At 40.2% G+C, this 16,450-nt stretch overlaps 1 protein-coding gene across 4 annotated transcripts in view; it reads right to left on the bottom strand.

The window, feature by feature from the left end:
- RALGPS2 (Ral GEF with PH domain and SH3 binding motif 2) overlaps positions 1-15,810 on the bottom strand; it is a 138,516-nt gene extending 122,706 nt beyond the window's left edge. For 2 of the 4 annotated variants that reach the window (XM_066261233.1, XM_066261234.1), the window contains exon 1: positions 15,651-15,805. The gene's annotated coding sequence lies outside the window, so the exon portion shown is untranslated. Of the gene's footprint in view, positions 1-15,650 lie in introns of all 4 variants that reach the window. The other 2 variants (XM_066261232.1, XM_066261231.1) reach the window with 2 other exon arrangements.
- Positions 15,811-16,450: the final 640 nt, after the last annotated feature.

Raw genomic sequence — 16,450 nt, 5'->3', positions numbered from 1 at the left:
TTCCTTTTTCCATCCTTTAATTTTAACCTATTTATATCTTTATATGTAAAGTATGCTTCTTAAAGGCAAGGAAATAGTTGGGTCTTGCTTTTTTATATAATCAGATGATCTCTGCCTTCCAGCTGATGTGTTTAGGCCATTTATATTTGATGTGATTATTGACATAGTTAGGTTTAAGTTTATTATCTTGCTATTTGTCCCACATTACTTTTTCCTTCTTATTATGCTTTCTTTTTAATTAGGTAAGTATATTTTCTGATTCTATTTAATCTCTTTTGTTGGTTGGCTTACCTTTTAAAAAACAAGATTACTTTAGGATTATACACATCTTTTAATTTACCATGGTCTACCTTCAAGTAATACTATACCACTTCATATACAGTATATGACTCTTACAACAGGATACTACCTCATATCATATCTTGCCCACCCAAGTCTCTGTACCTGAGGTATACCACCTCTTTGTTAAAATGGGAGAGAAGCATCAGAAAGGTATAAAATAAATAGCAACAAACAGAGACTTTCTCTCTGTCTTCATTTTAAAAGGATAATTGAAGTTGAAAAGAAAATAGATGTTTAAAACAAACTCTATAACCACATTCACCTGGGTTCAAATTCTAACTCTGTCACTTTCATATTGTGTAACCTTAAGCAAGATGATTAGCTTCCCTATTTCTCAGTTTTTACCTCTTTAAGATAAAGATAACACAGTATCTACTTCATCAAGTTATCATGACTATTCAATGAGTTAATATAGGTAAAATGATTAGAACAGCACCAAACCTCTATTAAATGCTTAATAAATAGAAAGTCCTATTATTCACACTGAATAAGACAGTGTTTTTAAGTTCCCTATGCACTACCTAAAATGCTTACCTAGCCCACATGCTGGGTTGCACTGTTCTAACGGAATCTCCAAATTAACTCCTTAGGCTCTTTTAGTTGCAAGAAAGTCATTCAAATTACCCAAATTTGCATCATATATACTACTAGTTATTGAGCATTTGTTATGTACTTAGAATTGTTCTAAAAGCTTTGCCTATGTCATCACATTTAATCCTCACAACCCTATAAAGAAAGGTATTATGATGTTCATTTCACAGGTAAGGAATGACACTGAGAAGTTAAACACCTACCCAAGGTTACACAGCTAGTAAAAGATAGACAATTCTACTATCAAAAGCCCGACCAGTTCCTGGAGAAAGAACTGGATGTGGGCTCAAGAAGGGCAGGAGTCAAAAAAGCTAGAGCAATGGAAGCAGAGTATCAACAGAAACAGAAATCAGAACCTTCAATGTCATGCTCTGCGCCAGTCTTTTTCTCAGACCACATGGTTCCTCCCTTAGAATTTTGTGCTTCTCTTGGCACAAATGCCCTATTCCTTCCTAGTACCAACTGCCTTCCTCGTCTCCTGTATCATTTCTGTAACTCATAGCGTCTGCTTATACTGTGTGTACTTTCCAGTCTCTCAGACTTTAGTTTTATAGGCCTCGACACTAATGCACTCTTTCAGCCTCAGCTCCCAGGCTCAATGGCAAATTAACACCATACTTCCTGTAAATGGCTATAACCTTCCCCACTACACAACCCTAGATTGTTAACTGGCTTACAAATTAGTAGCCCTTAGATAAAATGCTAACTCCTGAACCAGCCAGTTGCAATAGAGTTCTATAAAGTAAAAACAAAACACCACAGGAAAACATCGCTATGGAGAGTTCCTCTTCACTGCACTGTAGAAAAAGCAGGTTTCCTTCAAGGGAACTCTGGACAGACCAGGATTACAAAACACATGTCTAGGACACTTAGTCAGCTAAGTCACCACTAATCTGAGGCTCAAAAGTCTTGTCAGCATCACTAATCTATTTAGTTATGATAACAAAGCAGTTATAAATACAAATTCTGGTTGTTATTAAGGAGATCGCATAATTTACAGTGTCACACAAGTACAACATGAGTCACAGGTCCAGCTATTGTTAAATCAGAAGTTGCCATACTATGTCAACAGTACTACCACTGAAAGGAGGAAAACCCACTGTCACTACCATTTTCAGGTCTGCTGGGAGAAAGAAGTAGTCAACATCAATGACCCTACTACCCCTTCCGACAACTGTATCTGTCGGGCCACACCGACTGAAGCAGAAGGGGGAGGCTGGAAGGTGCACTGTTTCTACAGCCCACTCTCAGCTGCCCACACTGCTGAGATAAACAAGGGCAGCACAGAAGGCTTCGACAATAGTACTAGTTTCTTTCAGTTCCAACCTCCAAGCGAGATCTTTAAAATACTTTTTGCAGATGGGTTCACCCAGCACCTTTGCCTTTCTTAATGACAGAGAAAGGCTTTGAATGCAAAGCTTTCTGCTATATTTATAGCTAAGCGCAAGCAAGAGATAGAAAGGAAAAAGTAAACATAATACTTATTAATATTACTTCCCTATAAATGTTTGAAGTCTTTGTGTTGGGAGGATTACCTAATACATAAAAAACTAGAAGGCTTAAAAAAAGAAAAAAAGAAGATTCTAAACTGTTTGGATTTCTCCTCCAATCTTCATTTTCAAATTTTAAACCTATAGCCTCACGAAGAAAGGAAACAGTGAGAAGCTAAAAGTTATTAACTATACACTATCATTTGAATTCTAATCTGCTTTATTTCTAAGGGCTAAACAATCTGATTCCACCTTATCAAATATAACAGTATTTTGTACCCTATCCCAAATAAACCCTTCAATCCAGGGCATGACTCTATTTTTAGCCATGTTATTCCCCAACACCTGCATGTACTCCCCACCTGAACGAAACCATTCCTTGAGGACCATTCCTGCCCTCGCCGAGCCAGCCTCCTCTCCTGTGAAAAGCATTTCCATCTGATGTATAACTACATACAGTCTCGAGTTATTTACTGTGGTTTCATGCAAGATTTGTCTTTCACCAAGAAGACATGAATGCGTGTGAAGACTAAGACTTACATTTCTGTGATAACATTAAGAAGTACTATGCTCACGGAAAACATTAAAAATACTGCTGACAAAAAGAAAAAGCAAGTCAAAAGTGGAGTTGCTTATCCATAATATACCTTTAAAATGCTTCTCTTGTAGTAGGCTTACCCCTATTCCTCCAGCTTTAAAAGACAGGATCTAAACCACACAAGCCTATAAAAACAGATCTGCAAATCAAAACTAAAATCCTAAAACCTAAAAAGACCTATAAAATTTCAGCACCTTTAGAACAGCAATAGCTTAAGAACAGCAACAGAAAACATACAGGTTGTCCTGAAAGCTACATAAATGCCAGAAGGCCAGGAACATTCTGATCAAATCGTGGAACTCTCAATCAAGACTGGAAGTGGTCTACAGAATAATTTATACCAGTTACCGCAGAGATCTAGAGCAGTGGTCCCCAACCTTTTTTGGGCCATGGACCGGTTTAATGTCAGAAAATATTTTCACAGATGGGCCTTTAGGGTGGGACGGATAAATGCACTAAATATAATTATGCGACGGCGTAAAAACTGTGGAATTTTTAAATATACTTGTCGAACTTGCAATATTTATTGGGCTAAGTTAAAGGAGGAATGAGCATGTCCTCATTATTCAGGCTGTATTTAAATTTGTTATTCTGACAACGTTTCATGTTATTTATTCTTTCTCTGCGGAACCAGTACCAAATGGCCCACAGACCAGTACCGGTCCGCAGCCCGGGGTTTGGTGACCACTGCTCTAGAGCGGTGTTTCCCAATGTGGGGCCCACAACCCACAGGGGGGCAATTCGATAGTTAAGGGGGGCAATTTGAAAATGGACTCGACACGACTTTAACTCTTTCGCCCCGGGCCATTTAAGTGCAATGCTAGATATCAGTGCCAAATTTAACAAAAAATGCAATTCTTAAATAATTGCGGTAAATAATTATTAAGTATAATTTCATTTGACGAGACCAAAATATCAACTGGGTGATTGGCGTCGTCAAGTAAACTTCGTCCTGGGTTCACCGCGGAGCGGCAGTGCCGTCTGCAGTGAGGAACCCCGGACGTTTTAAAAACTCGCTAAACAACGCAGTTATTCTCACCTAATTGGCCCATCGCAACTTCTGTAGTGTTTCACATCATTCAGTTGGTGTTAATTTGAAATAAGTGTCAGTCAAAACTGTTGTAAAAGCTCGTTGATTTAATAAATATACATATATATATTGTACAGATATAATTGGTATTTGATTTTATTTTTATCAATATTAAACTCTTTATTAAGTACTTCTTGCATCGGGGCTAGAAAGCAATAATATTTCATAAATATTATTGGGGCTATAATAGTGCATGCACGACAATTTTAATTTTAGAGGCATAACTTTCCAGAAAATTTTGTCAAGTGGAAAAAATATAGATACCTTTTGATTTGCAGTGGTAGTGTAGTAAATGTGTTATATATATTTAAATAAATATGAATTTTTAGTATACATTTACTCTGTCACATTGAATATATTTTAACACATATTTTAATATTAGTTTTTAATTGATCTTATTTTTATTTCTTATAGCCCATAGTAAAATGAGTGGTGCAAGCAAGAAAAAAACTCGTCAATATTCGGAGGAATATTTAAAATTTGGGTTCATACCCGCTGTTCACGATGAGCGGGATTCCTTTTTATCTTTTATGCCAGCAATGCTTGACCAATGAATCAATGAAACGAGGTCGTCTTGAGGCACATTTGAAGGTGAAACATAGTGCTCATATTAATTCAGATTTGAGTTACTTTAAAACTTTAAAGAAAAATTTTGAAAAAAACAACATTAAAGTCTCTATTTACTGCTCATACTTCAACTAATAATCGTGTTCTTGAGGCTAGTTATCAAATTTCTTTATTCATCGCTAAAACTGGAGAAAATCACACTATAGGAGAGAATTTAATAAAACCGTCAATATCAGCATTTCTTAAAACGGTTCTTGAAAAAGATGACAAAGATGTAAAAGCTATGCCACTCAGTGACAATACTGTTAGCAGAAGAATAGACGAAATGAGTGAGGATATTGAAAAACAACTTACTGAAAAGCTGAAAACAAGAAAATTCTCCTTGCAAATGGATGAATCAACTTTGAGAAACAGTGAGGCAGTATTGATAACTTACGTAAGATATATTGATAAAGGACATTTTGCTGAAGAAATGTTGTTCTGTAAAAGATTAGAAAGCACCACTACCTCCAAAGATATATATATAATAAGCTAAAAAACTACTTAGATGTCAATGATATACCAATGAAAAATAGAACATCTTGTGCTGCAGATGGTGCTCCCAATATGATGGGCAAGAAAAATGGCTGCTTAAAATTGATGAAAGATGCGAATCCAGAAATGATTCTTGTGCATTGTGTTATTCATAGGGAAAACTTGGTAGCTAAAAACATCTCGCCTCTTCTGAATGAAGTATTACATACAGTAATAAAGTGTGTTAATGCTATTAAAGCTAGTGCCAAATGTGAGCGTCTTTTCAAGCTATTTTGTGAAGAACAAAATGAAGACCATGTGAGACTTTTACTTCATACTGAAGTCAGATGGCTATCTAAAGGAAACTGTTTGAAAAGATTTATGGAACTGTTTGATACTCTTAGTGATTTTTTAAGCAACAAACCTGAAATGAAGTATCTGTTAACAATAGATGGTAAAGCATTTGTGAGTTATTTAGCCGATATCTTTGAAAAACTAAATATATTAAATAAGCAACTTCAAGGAACAAAGAAAACTCTTGTCAATGCAAAAGCAAAGATATTTGGTTTCATTACCAATATTGAGTTATGTCAGAAACATATTAACAACAAAAACTTTAAACAGTTTCATTGGCTCCAAAAATGTGAAGTAACTGATACCGCTTTACTTGTTATTGCCAATCATTTGAATATTCTATCGGCTGATTTAAAAGAAAGATTTTCTGATTTAAAACAAATTGATTTCCCAACATGGATGATTCAGCCAATGTTAGTGGATTTGTCTGATATATCAAATATGCAGTATCAAGAAGAACTCACAGAATTGCAAAATGATGAGTCAGTTAAAGCTTTATTTAATATCAAAGGAGCGATGGCATGGCTTTGTGAGGAAACAGAAATCAAATACCCAGATTCAACCAAATGTGCAAGAAAACTATTGCTACCGTTTCCATCTTCATTTTTAGCTGAATGTGGATTTAGTGCTGTAAATGATTTACTGGTAAAAAAAAGAAATCGGCTGGATATAACACAACGTGGAGACTTGAGACTAAAGCTAACCAAATTGGAACCTAATATAAAATCTCTGTGCAGCAAGCATCAAGCGCAAGGATCACACTAAATTAAAATAAATATAGAAAAATCTGTATTAAAATTATTTGGAATTTAAATTTCTGTTTTTCATTATATGTTTTGAAATTTTACTTACTGTGTTTTGTTAACAATTTCATAGGGATTTCTTCCTAGAACCTATCATTTATGTTTATTAAGTGAGCAAATCAAATTTTTAATGTTAAAAATTATGTATGTTACATGGGGGGGACATAAAAATTTTAGAAAGGTTAAGGTGGGGCATGGCACAAAAAAAGTTGGGAAACACTGATCTAGAGTAACCCCAGCTATCAGAGAATCTAGTCTGTGATTACACGTGCTCTTCATGGTCCTAAACCAGGAAGAGTGAAGAACTAACTCAGCCAAGCACTTTGCTTATTACACTTTCTCATTTAATCTTTATAACCATCCTATGAAAACAGTCTTTTTATTTTCTTTTTTGTCAAGTGAGAGGCAGAGAGACAGACTCCTGTATGCCCCCCGACCAGGATACACCTGGCAACCCCCGTCTGGGGCTGATCTTCTGCCCAACTGGGGCTGCTGCTTCACTGCTTGGCAACCAAGCTATTTTAGCACCTGAAGTGAGGCCATGAAGCCATCCTCAGCACCCAAGGCCAACTTGCTCATTGGAGCTATGGCTGCAGGACGTAAAGGTGAGGAGGGGAGAGAAGCAGATGGGCTCTTCTCCTGTGTGCCCTGATGCGGAATTGAACCTGGGACTTCCCCACGCAGGCCAACACTCTACCACTGAGCCAACCAGCCAGAGCCAAGAACACACTCTTATGCCGACTTTACAAACAAGGGAGGATAAATAATAAAGAAATTAAGTAACTTTCCCAGATTCATACAAACTTTGAGCACAGGATTAAAACCACTGTCTATATTAGATACACAAGAAAAATCAACTTTAAATTTACTTAGTAAATTATTTGACAGATTCCAAGAACATTCAGATGCATTATTAGAAATTTAAGGCAAGGTGAAATTGTGGTTTTGACATTCACATTTCTTTCCATGTAAATTAAACTATAAGTTTATATACTTAATAGAAAATGCAACTGAATATTTTTAGACTAGACCCAACCAAAATTAATGTTTCTCAAGCAAGCACACTTTTTTTTGCCTATCATAGGGTCATGTAGCTATATATTTTTCTATGTTCTCTTCTAGAAACTTCAACGTTCACCTTTCACATTACATCTACAGTTTCCTGAAGGGGCACATAATCCCTATGTCACCAAACTATTTCAGAAAACAGGAAAAAGAGGGGAAGCTTCACAATTCATTTTATACAGCCAGCATAACTCTGAAGCTACAATACATCCATATACTGATAAATGTAGATTTTCAACAACTATAAGATGGTGGCAAATCAAATTCAGCAGTGTGGAAGGAAGAAACAAACGCAACATGGCTAAGTAGGGCTGGACTCAATACAAACAGGAGACATCTATGAATGCAACACATCCACCCTAGTAGCAGACTGATGGAGGCAAGACAGGTCTGCCAATAGAGAAAAGCATGTAATAAAACTCAATACTTATGTTTTAAAATCTTACAAAACTAAGACTAGAAAGTATTTCTTAATCTTTTACAGTTATCTATCAAAAACATAGAGTAAGTTGAAGGAAACAGGGAGAGGTTGGTAAAAAGGTACAAATTTTCAATTATGAAAGGCACAGATTTTCAGGTTCAATGATCTAATGGGTAACATGGAACCACTGTTGATAACACACTACAGAGGTGAAATTTGCTAAGAAAGTTGAACTTAAATGTTTTCACACACACAAAAAGGATAAATAAATATGTGAGGTGCTGGTGTCTTAACTTGATGGGGGGAAGCCTTTCACAATGTATACATATCCCAAATCACCACTTTGTTCACTTTCAATATCTTACCATTTTGTCAATTAAACTTCAATAAAGCTGAGGGGGGGGAAATAACATCTACAATAGTCTCTTTTCTGCACACTGTTCCTTTTTTTAGAGGCATTTATTTTTATTTTTATTTTATATTTTATTTATTCATTTTTAAAGAGAAAGAAGAGAGTGAGAGCGAGAGAGAGAGAGAAAGGAGGAGCAGCAGGAAGCATCAACTTCCATATGTGTCTTGACCAGGCAAGCCCAGGTCTTTGAACCAGCGACCTCAGGGTTCCAGGTTGACGCTTTATTCACTATGCCACCACAGGTCAGGTCCACACTGTTTCCTTTCTTACTAATGTTTCTGTGTGTGTATAATTTACTTATATGTTAATTAGTTAAAACAAACAAATATATAAAGGCAAATATTTTTGTCTGTTTGTTTACTGCTCTATCCCCCACACCAAGAACTGTTCCTGGGACACAGAAAATGTTCCATGATGGGGTTTTTTTTATGAATAAAAAAATGATTTCTAAATAAAAATTTAGATTTTGAAAACATTATAGTATTTTTTTTGAAATTTCTGTATAAATAAGCAGTTATATAGGCTAAGTTTATACATATAAAAAATACATACACATATGTATATCACTTATTTATGAAAATATTTTTAAAATAAATAAAATAACCCTACCTGATTTAAGTAAATAACTATAGTGAGATAGCATACTTAATGATGAGATTTTAGAGGCATTCCTATTAAAGTTAGACACATGAGATTTAGACTCACCTATCTCAAGTGAGCCCTCAGTGTTGCCTGGCAATCGCACCACTGTATTTCTCTATTTTATTCACTTTTCCACTCACGTAGATGACTGTGTCAGATATTTTTCCTTCTTCTTAAACCTCAAATACACACTCCCATTCTTTCCTACACTCAGTTAATGACCTTGCTTCCCATTAAGGTAAGCAAGACTTCAGACACCACCTTCACACCTGTGCCAACATACTGTCTTTTCTTCCTACTTCTGTCCTCCACCTGTGCACAGACCAGGGCTCGGCAAACCACAGCCCACGCTGTCTGTGGCTGCCTTCATGCTACAGAAGCAAAGCTGGGCAGTCCTAACAGACTGTACCCATAAGGCCTAAAGCCTACTATCCAGGCCTTCCTAGAAAAAAATGTGCTGGCCCTGCTCTAGAGCATCTCTCCTCTCGTCTCTGATGGACACTGCTGGCTGAAAGGGCCCACTAAGCGCCATGCACAGCAAATGAGGGGAGATCCACACAAGACATGTATAACATCAGAGACACATCAGACACACTGAAGACCAAGGAAAGATCTTAACAGGTCACATTTAAAGGATGAAGACGCAAGGGTGTAAGACTTTTCAACAATCACTTGAAAAAAAATTACACTGAAAATTAAAGTGGAAACTCTTCAATTTTGAGGGAAAAAGATTTCACCTTGGAATGCTATATATACCCAGACCAGCCAAATAATCAACCAGGTGTCAGGGTAGAAGGAAGATATTTTCCACAATGTAAACATCTCAAAGGCTTTACCTTCTCAGACACACTTTCTTTGAAAGTTATTGAGGAATGCACTTCACCACAACAAAGGTGTAAATCGGAAAGAGGAAAGCAGGGATTCACAGACCACGGGCTCAGCACAGGGAAAAGGCAGGGAGGAGTCTCTCAGAATCCCGATAAATGGCAATCACAAGCTAATGTTGTACAGAAGTGAAGACCCACAGCACAAATTTTAGCAAAAGGATAAGAGCTCTTGGACTTTTCCAGTTTAAAAAAAAACTTGAGCCCTGGCAGGTTGGCTCAGCAGAAGAGCATCAGCCTGGCGTGTAGAAGTCCTGGGTTCGATTCCTGGTCGGGACACACAGGAGAAGCAACCATCTGCTTCTGTACCCCTCCCCCTTCTCTTTCTCTCTCTCTTTTCCTCACATAGCCACGGCTCAAATGATTCAAGCAAGTTGGCACTGAGTGCTGAGGATAACTCCATGGCCTCGCCTCAGGCACTGAAATAGCTTGGTTGCCAAGCAGTGGAGCAGTGGTCCCAGAGGGGCAGAGCTGTGCCCTGTAGCGTGCTTACCAGGTGGATCCTGGTTGGGGCACATGCGGGAGTCTGCCTCTCTGCCATCCGGTCTGCCTGCCTCTCACTTAATAATAATAAAAAAATTTGTACAGTCAATTACTTGATGTGTTTGAAAATAATGGGACAGTTTTTAGAAAAAATTACAAACAGAAAACCAAGCAAAAAACAAAAATGAAGAAAATATTTTAACTCTAAAGAGTATGATCATAATACTTGGCAAGGTTCAATGGTGAATATATTTATAAAGTCATAATGTAAACATTAACACTTGATTTAACCAAAAGCACAGTACAACTACATAGGAAGATAAAGGGAGAGGAAGTTTAAGGCAGCGTAAGAATCCCACAGCACAGACTCATCTTCCATAGTAGGAAGTCAATAGGTAATATCTAAAATTGAAAAATGTTTTAAAATATGAAAGTAAACATCAGAAGAAACAACCACAAGTACTGAAAACTTTTGCTCTGAGAGCAGGACCTGGGGAAGTTATACAACAATGAGGCAAGGAACTGACACTTTTCATTGTAAATCTTGTAGAAAATTTTTTTTTAACTGAACAGATGTGCTATTTGAAAAACAAACAAAACTAGTTGTTTTTGTACCATTTAATACCAATTAATTCACTTACCCAACAAATAATATCTGGGCATTGACAATGGTGCCGAGTACTTTTCTAGATGCTAGGAATATGACAGTGACTAAAACTCAGTCCTGCCCTGGCCAGCAGGCTCAGTGGATGTAGCAATGGCCCAGCATGCCCCAGGTTTGATACCTGGTCAGGGCATACATGAGAAGTGACCATCTGCTTCTCCTCTCCTCCCTCTCTCCTTTCTCTCGCTTTTCTGCTCCCGCAGCCAGTGGCTCAATTGGTTCTAGCATCAGCCCTGGGCACTGAGGACAGCTCAGCTGATTTGAGCATTCGTCCCAGATGAGGATTGCCGGGTGGATCCCAGCTGGGGAACATGCAGAAGCCTGTCTATCTCCCCTCCTCTCATTTAAAATAAAGAAATCTCAGTCCCTGCCTTCATGAAGCCTACATCCAGAGGGAAGGAGAAAAGAAACAAGTCAATGTATGCTATAATGTCAGAAAATTAATGCTGTGAAGAAAAATAAAGGTAAAGGTAAAGTGTGATGGGGATGCTATTTAGGTATGATTGTCAGAAAAGGACTCTCCAAGAATCAATAAAAAGAAAAATCAACCCTAAAAAGAAAATCTGTTTTTGAGAAAAGGTTATGTAAGTAAAATAACCAAAGGGTATCAACTAATTTTTTTTTCCCCAACTAAATTCAAGGTGAGAGCTTTTTCTTAAGTCTCTCATACTCCAAAGCAATGTAGCATTCACCTGACAGCACCAAAGGTTCTCCGTAGTGGTATACATAAACTGCCAGGCACAGTCAACCTAAGCTAAATGAACACTGTGATTTCTACTCTTTTATATTCCTAACTAGCCATTACTTAGTAATATGACTGAATACATTTGTACCAAAATTTTTTATTTGCACAGAATAGGTAGATGTCACACATTTCAAATTCTGATGTTTTAGTAAATCAAAAGCTCAAGACATTAATCAAGAAAGATTCCAGATTAATCCCAAATTACCAAAATTTATCCCATCTAATCGTTAATCTCTCCCAAAATAAGAACCCTAAACCACTAGGAATAGCACACATTTAAAGAAACAATTTATAGCTAATGCAATACATTTACTTCACTCTCCTAGTACCCTCACTCAGGCAGAGGCAGAGTTTCAAGCTATTTGATTTATCTTTTCACTGAAATCCAAGTAACTAAAAAGACATATTCCAACTAGAGCTACAATTTTATTTCAAATACAACCATTACACAAGAAAAAGTTTATATTCAAAAAATAGAACTGATTTTAACACATTTTATTCTCAAAGCATACATCATGAGAAGTAAATTCAAACTTTTTTATGTACCAAGAAAACAATACTTTTCAATTTTAATAGGTTTAAAAGTTTAACTCACAAGAAAAAGATCAATTAACTAAAGCTGGATTTAATTTTAATAGTGACCGATACTTGTAAATTTGTGGAAGAGCAGCCCAGCCACTGTACTGCATGCTACTGTATGATGACCTGTATGTACTACACAAGGAGACCTGGATACAACCCCTCCACGAGCTCTACACTCCAGGGGTGGAACATCGCATTATAGCAACAGCTAAAACTCGGTTTGGGTTCTCTACTTGCTTATTGGCCACTGGTGTGCTTAAAACCCGTTCCCTCATCTAAAACGGGGTCCCATCAATGATAAGTACCAACACACTTAAGAATCAATAATATATGAAAACTCTTTGTAATCTGTAAAGAATAACACGGATATTTGTCCTATTTCATGCAAAAAGGAAACCAATCACTTTCAGTTAAACTTTTCTGATTTTAACTATTAATAATTATCAGATTCCATGGAAGAACAGTAAGGACATTGGTGTACTCACAAACACAGCCAGAAGAGAAGATGCTTTTTAAAATAATTTAGACTTAAAATAAAAGTAGACGTACTTATAAACAAGCACCAAGAGAGAAGATTTTTAGTAAACACTTCATTTAAATAAGCCAAAAGCATAAAGCTGTTAAACCACATGTAAACACCTCATTTGACTTCAGGTAGAATGTTTACTTTGGAATAGTTGGGAACTAATGTATATAAACAGCAGCATATTTTTAAAACAACTATCTTAATGCTTTTCTTTACTCAGTAATAATTCCCACTATTCTAAGAAGGAAAAAAACACACAAATAATATCCTTAATCAAAAAACTCATTAGAGTTTTTACTTCTTAAACTAATATTAAACAGTGTATCTAAGGAAGTAGTAGCTCATTTGCCCACTTACCCTTTAAGCTCCATCAGGGCACAGATCTTTTTCTTTGTATCCCTAACATCTAAGCATCAAGTAGGTACTCAATAAATATGTATAGAGTGAATGAAGGAAGGAAGGAACAAGCCAACTGGGCCGCCCAACAAAAGCTTAAATGTTTGAAGTTGCAAGAGAACAATTTCACCTATATATCTATCATTCACTCTCAACAACTACTCTCTCAACTGTAATGGCATAGTAAACTGAAAAAGTCATGTACTGTACTAGATATTTAAACACACCAATGTTACTCACACATGTAACAGAAGTCCACAAAAGATTCACAGCCAGCTTTTTAGTTATATTTTTCTCTCAGGAAATCTTGGTGTTTTCTTTCTGATATTAAAGCGTGTTCCAATCTTGATAGTGCAAGCACTATCTGTAAAGTTCTGTTACAATCTTGAATAATTTAGGCAAAGTGAACAATATTTCCAGAGTCCCACCAGAGTATTCTGAAAAATCAAATTCCTTAATTCAAAGAAAGGTGGGATAAAATGGAAAAAAAGGAAGATCTTACCATTTCAAAATTTTACTGGATGTTTAAACTAAGTGAAAATAAACTGCTTAAAATAATTACATTGAAAATATTTATTAAAAAAACCATGTAATATCTTTATAATATTTGATCTTTAAGCTAATAAGACAAGTTCTTTTTCAAATCTTTGAAGCTAGATGATAAACTTTATGCCTACAAAGCTTCAGTTAAGAGGTTATTTTTTAGGGTTAGGGTTACGGTTAGGGGTTAGGGAAAAAAAGAGGTTATTTTGATTAAAATAATGCTGTTTGGATAAGTTCCTTCATAATTCTAAAGTCTGCAATAGCATATTCAGCAGTAATAGTAAACATTATATATACTGCTCATAAAAATTAGATATTTCAAAATGAATATGAAGCGATAAAAGAAGCATATGATTTTTTTTATTAAACAAGAACATCGGAAAAGCAAAGGACAAGTCAAAGAAAGTTGTTCGATTATGCAAATATGCAAAACCAACTTTTATTTCATTGGGGAAAATGCACTATACAAAAGGCTGAAAGTACTGGAGTATCTGCACATTCCCTGACCTCCTAATTTTTGTGAGCAGTGTATATATGATTCTACAGCACTTGTATAAGCATAATTATCTGGGTGGAACAGGCTTTTAGGAACTGCAAGGTACTATCTGTTAACTGAAATACTGTGCGTGCACAGATCGAAAGGTTGCCCAAATTCTGACAGTCGTCTTCAAAGAGACTTGTACAAGAGTCAATCTGAGGGTGAACACAAAAACACTAAAGTCAACACTTGTACGAAAACAAGGGCTCTCCTACAGCAACTACAGCGTTACATTCTGAAAATCCAGGACACATGAAAGATAAAGCTGAATTTACTGTGGCCTGGGTTTCCCTACTTTATGGTCTTAAACAGTGGATATTAGATACTCCTTTTTAGCGCTTTTTAAACAGAAATTTAGTGTTTCCATTACCCCTCCTCCACAGCTAACATCAGTGCCCTCTCTTCCTCCTCCCTCACCCCTCCCAGTTCAAACAAATTAACATTTGTACAAGGTGCCTCCTATCAGCTCGCAGCTTCTTCCCAAACACGCCCACGTACACAGAAACTGGCCTGCGTCTACACAGCACAGGGCTACAGGAAGAGTCGAGGGGGATCCCGGGGGGCTTATCCAGCCCCGCACAGGTTTACGGCCCTTTTCCAGATAGGAGCCCCTCCGTCGCGGCTCGGGTTGCTCTCAAGTCACCTCCAGAGCACGGTGTTTATGAGCCTAGCTAATCCGATACTGCAATGGAATTCCAGATATCCGCAGACAGTCCGGCTTTGCAAGTGTTTGATCGGAGCCGTCCGGAATCTCCTTTCAATTCACCCGCTCGGAGCAGTGCAGTCACCCGACCTCGTGCAGCGCCCCCCGCCTGCGCCCCGCCGCGCACCCTGCGCGGCATCAGTCGCTCCGGGTCCGAGGCTGCACCGCGAGTCGCGCTGCGGGCCGCTCCGCAACAGGTCACCCTGACGGCCGGTGCGCGCTTCGCAGGCGGCGGGGCGGCGGGGCGGCGGGGGCGCCGCGGCGGGACCGGGGAGGGGGTGTGGCCCGCCCGCGGTCCCCGCGCCCGCTCACCTGGAGCGAGAATGAGGCGCCGCTGGGCGCCGGGGCACCGGCCACCCGGGACGAAGGAGCAGGCGACGCGGGCTCGGGGGTTCGCCGCGCCCCCTGCTCCGGGACAGAGAGCCGGTGCGGGGACCGCCAGCCGCCTGACTCCGAGAGCGAGCCACCGCGGGAAGAGCGGCCCCGGACCCGCGGCGCCCCCGCCGCCCCCTCCCCGCGCCGCGGCCGAACAGCCCGGGCCCCGCGGCCGGGAGTTCAATACACTGCAGCCGCCGCCATTCCCCGCGCCGCCGCCGCCGCTGCGGCTCCGCTCCGCCCGGGGGGCGCCGCGCACCCACCTTCCCTCCCCCGCACGGCCCGCCGCGCCTCCGCGCCGGGCCCGCCGCCAGAGCACCGACCTGTACAGTGCGGCGTCGCCCCGAGGATGGACAGCCTCGCCGGCCTCGCCAGCCGCCGCCGCCGCCTAGGCTAGCGCTCGGCGACCCGAGCAGTCGGCGTCCCTCATTTAGCGCCTGCCGCCGCCGCCGCGGCGGCCCTCGGGGGAGGGGAGTGAGGAAGATCCACCCCGTCCGCCCGGGGCTGGGGGAGGAGAGCCGGCCTGGCGGGGACGCGCGCCGGGCGGGCGGGGCAGAGCCGCGCTCGCACACCAACTGCGCGCGCTCGCGCCGGCCCCGTGCGCCGCGGCGGCGGGGTCTTCCCGGCGCGCGCCCCCGCCCGCCGCTCCTCCAACGGCCGAGTCCAACGGCCGCCCGGCGCGGGTGGCCTGGGCGCGCGCCGCAGCCCCTCCGCCCGCTCCTGGGGGAGGCAGGCGCCGCCACCCGCCCCGAGCTTGCGGGCGGGGAGGAGTCGGAGGGCAGGCAGGTGGGTCGCCCCCGCCGCGCACCAGCACTCTACGGCGAAATGCACTGTGCTGTCTTGCCGGCTTCAGCGCCTGCACCTCACCTTCCAGGCCAAACAACAGAGTCTGGAAAGCCTCGGCCCCCAGATCAAATAGCCTGCCCTCGCCAGCGGTGTTTTTAATAGTCGCTGCGGACCTGTGAGGGGGCTCCGAAAGTGAAGAGCCACCCCGCTGCCGTGGGATCATAAATTATGGTGATCAATACTCTCACACATTAAGATTCGGAAAATGTTCGAAGTAGGCCTTTCGAAGTGTCCTGCAGGCTACTGCCCTTGACTTAATAGGCAAATGACAGAAATC

Source organism: Saccopteryx bilineata, chromosome 2 (genome assembly GCF_036850765.1).
Source record: "Saccopteryx bilineata isolate mSacBil1 chromosome 2, mSacBil1_pri_phased_curated, whole genome shotgun sequence".
Taxonomy (NCBI): domain Eukaryota; kingdom Metazoa; phylum Chordata; class Mammalia; order Chiroptera; family Emballonuridae; genus Saccopteryx; species Saccopteryx bilineata.
Note: the sequence above shows the minus strand (reverse complement) of the source record. Positions and strands in the feature narration are given on the sequence as shown.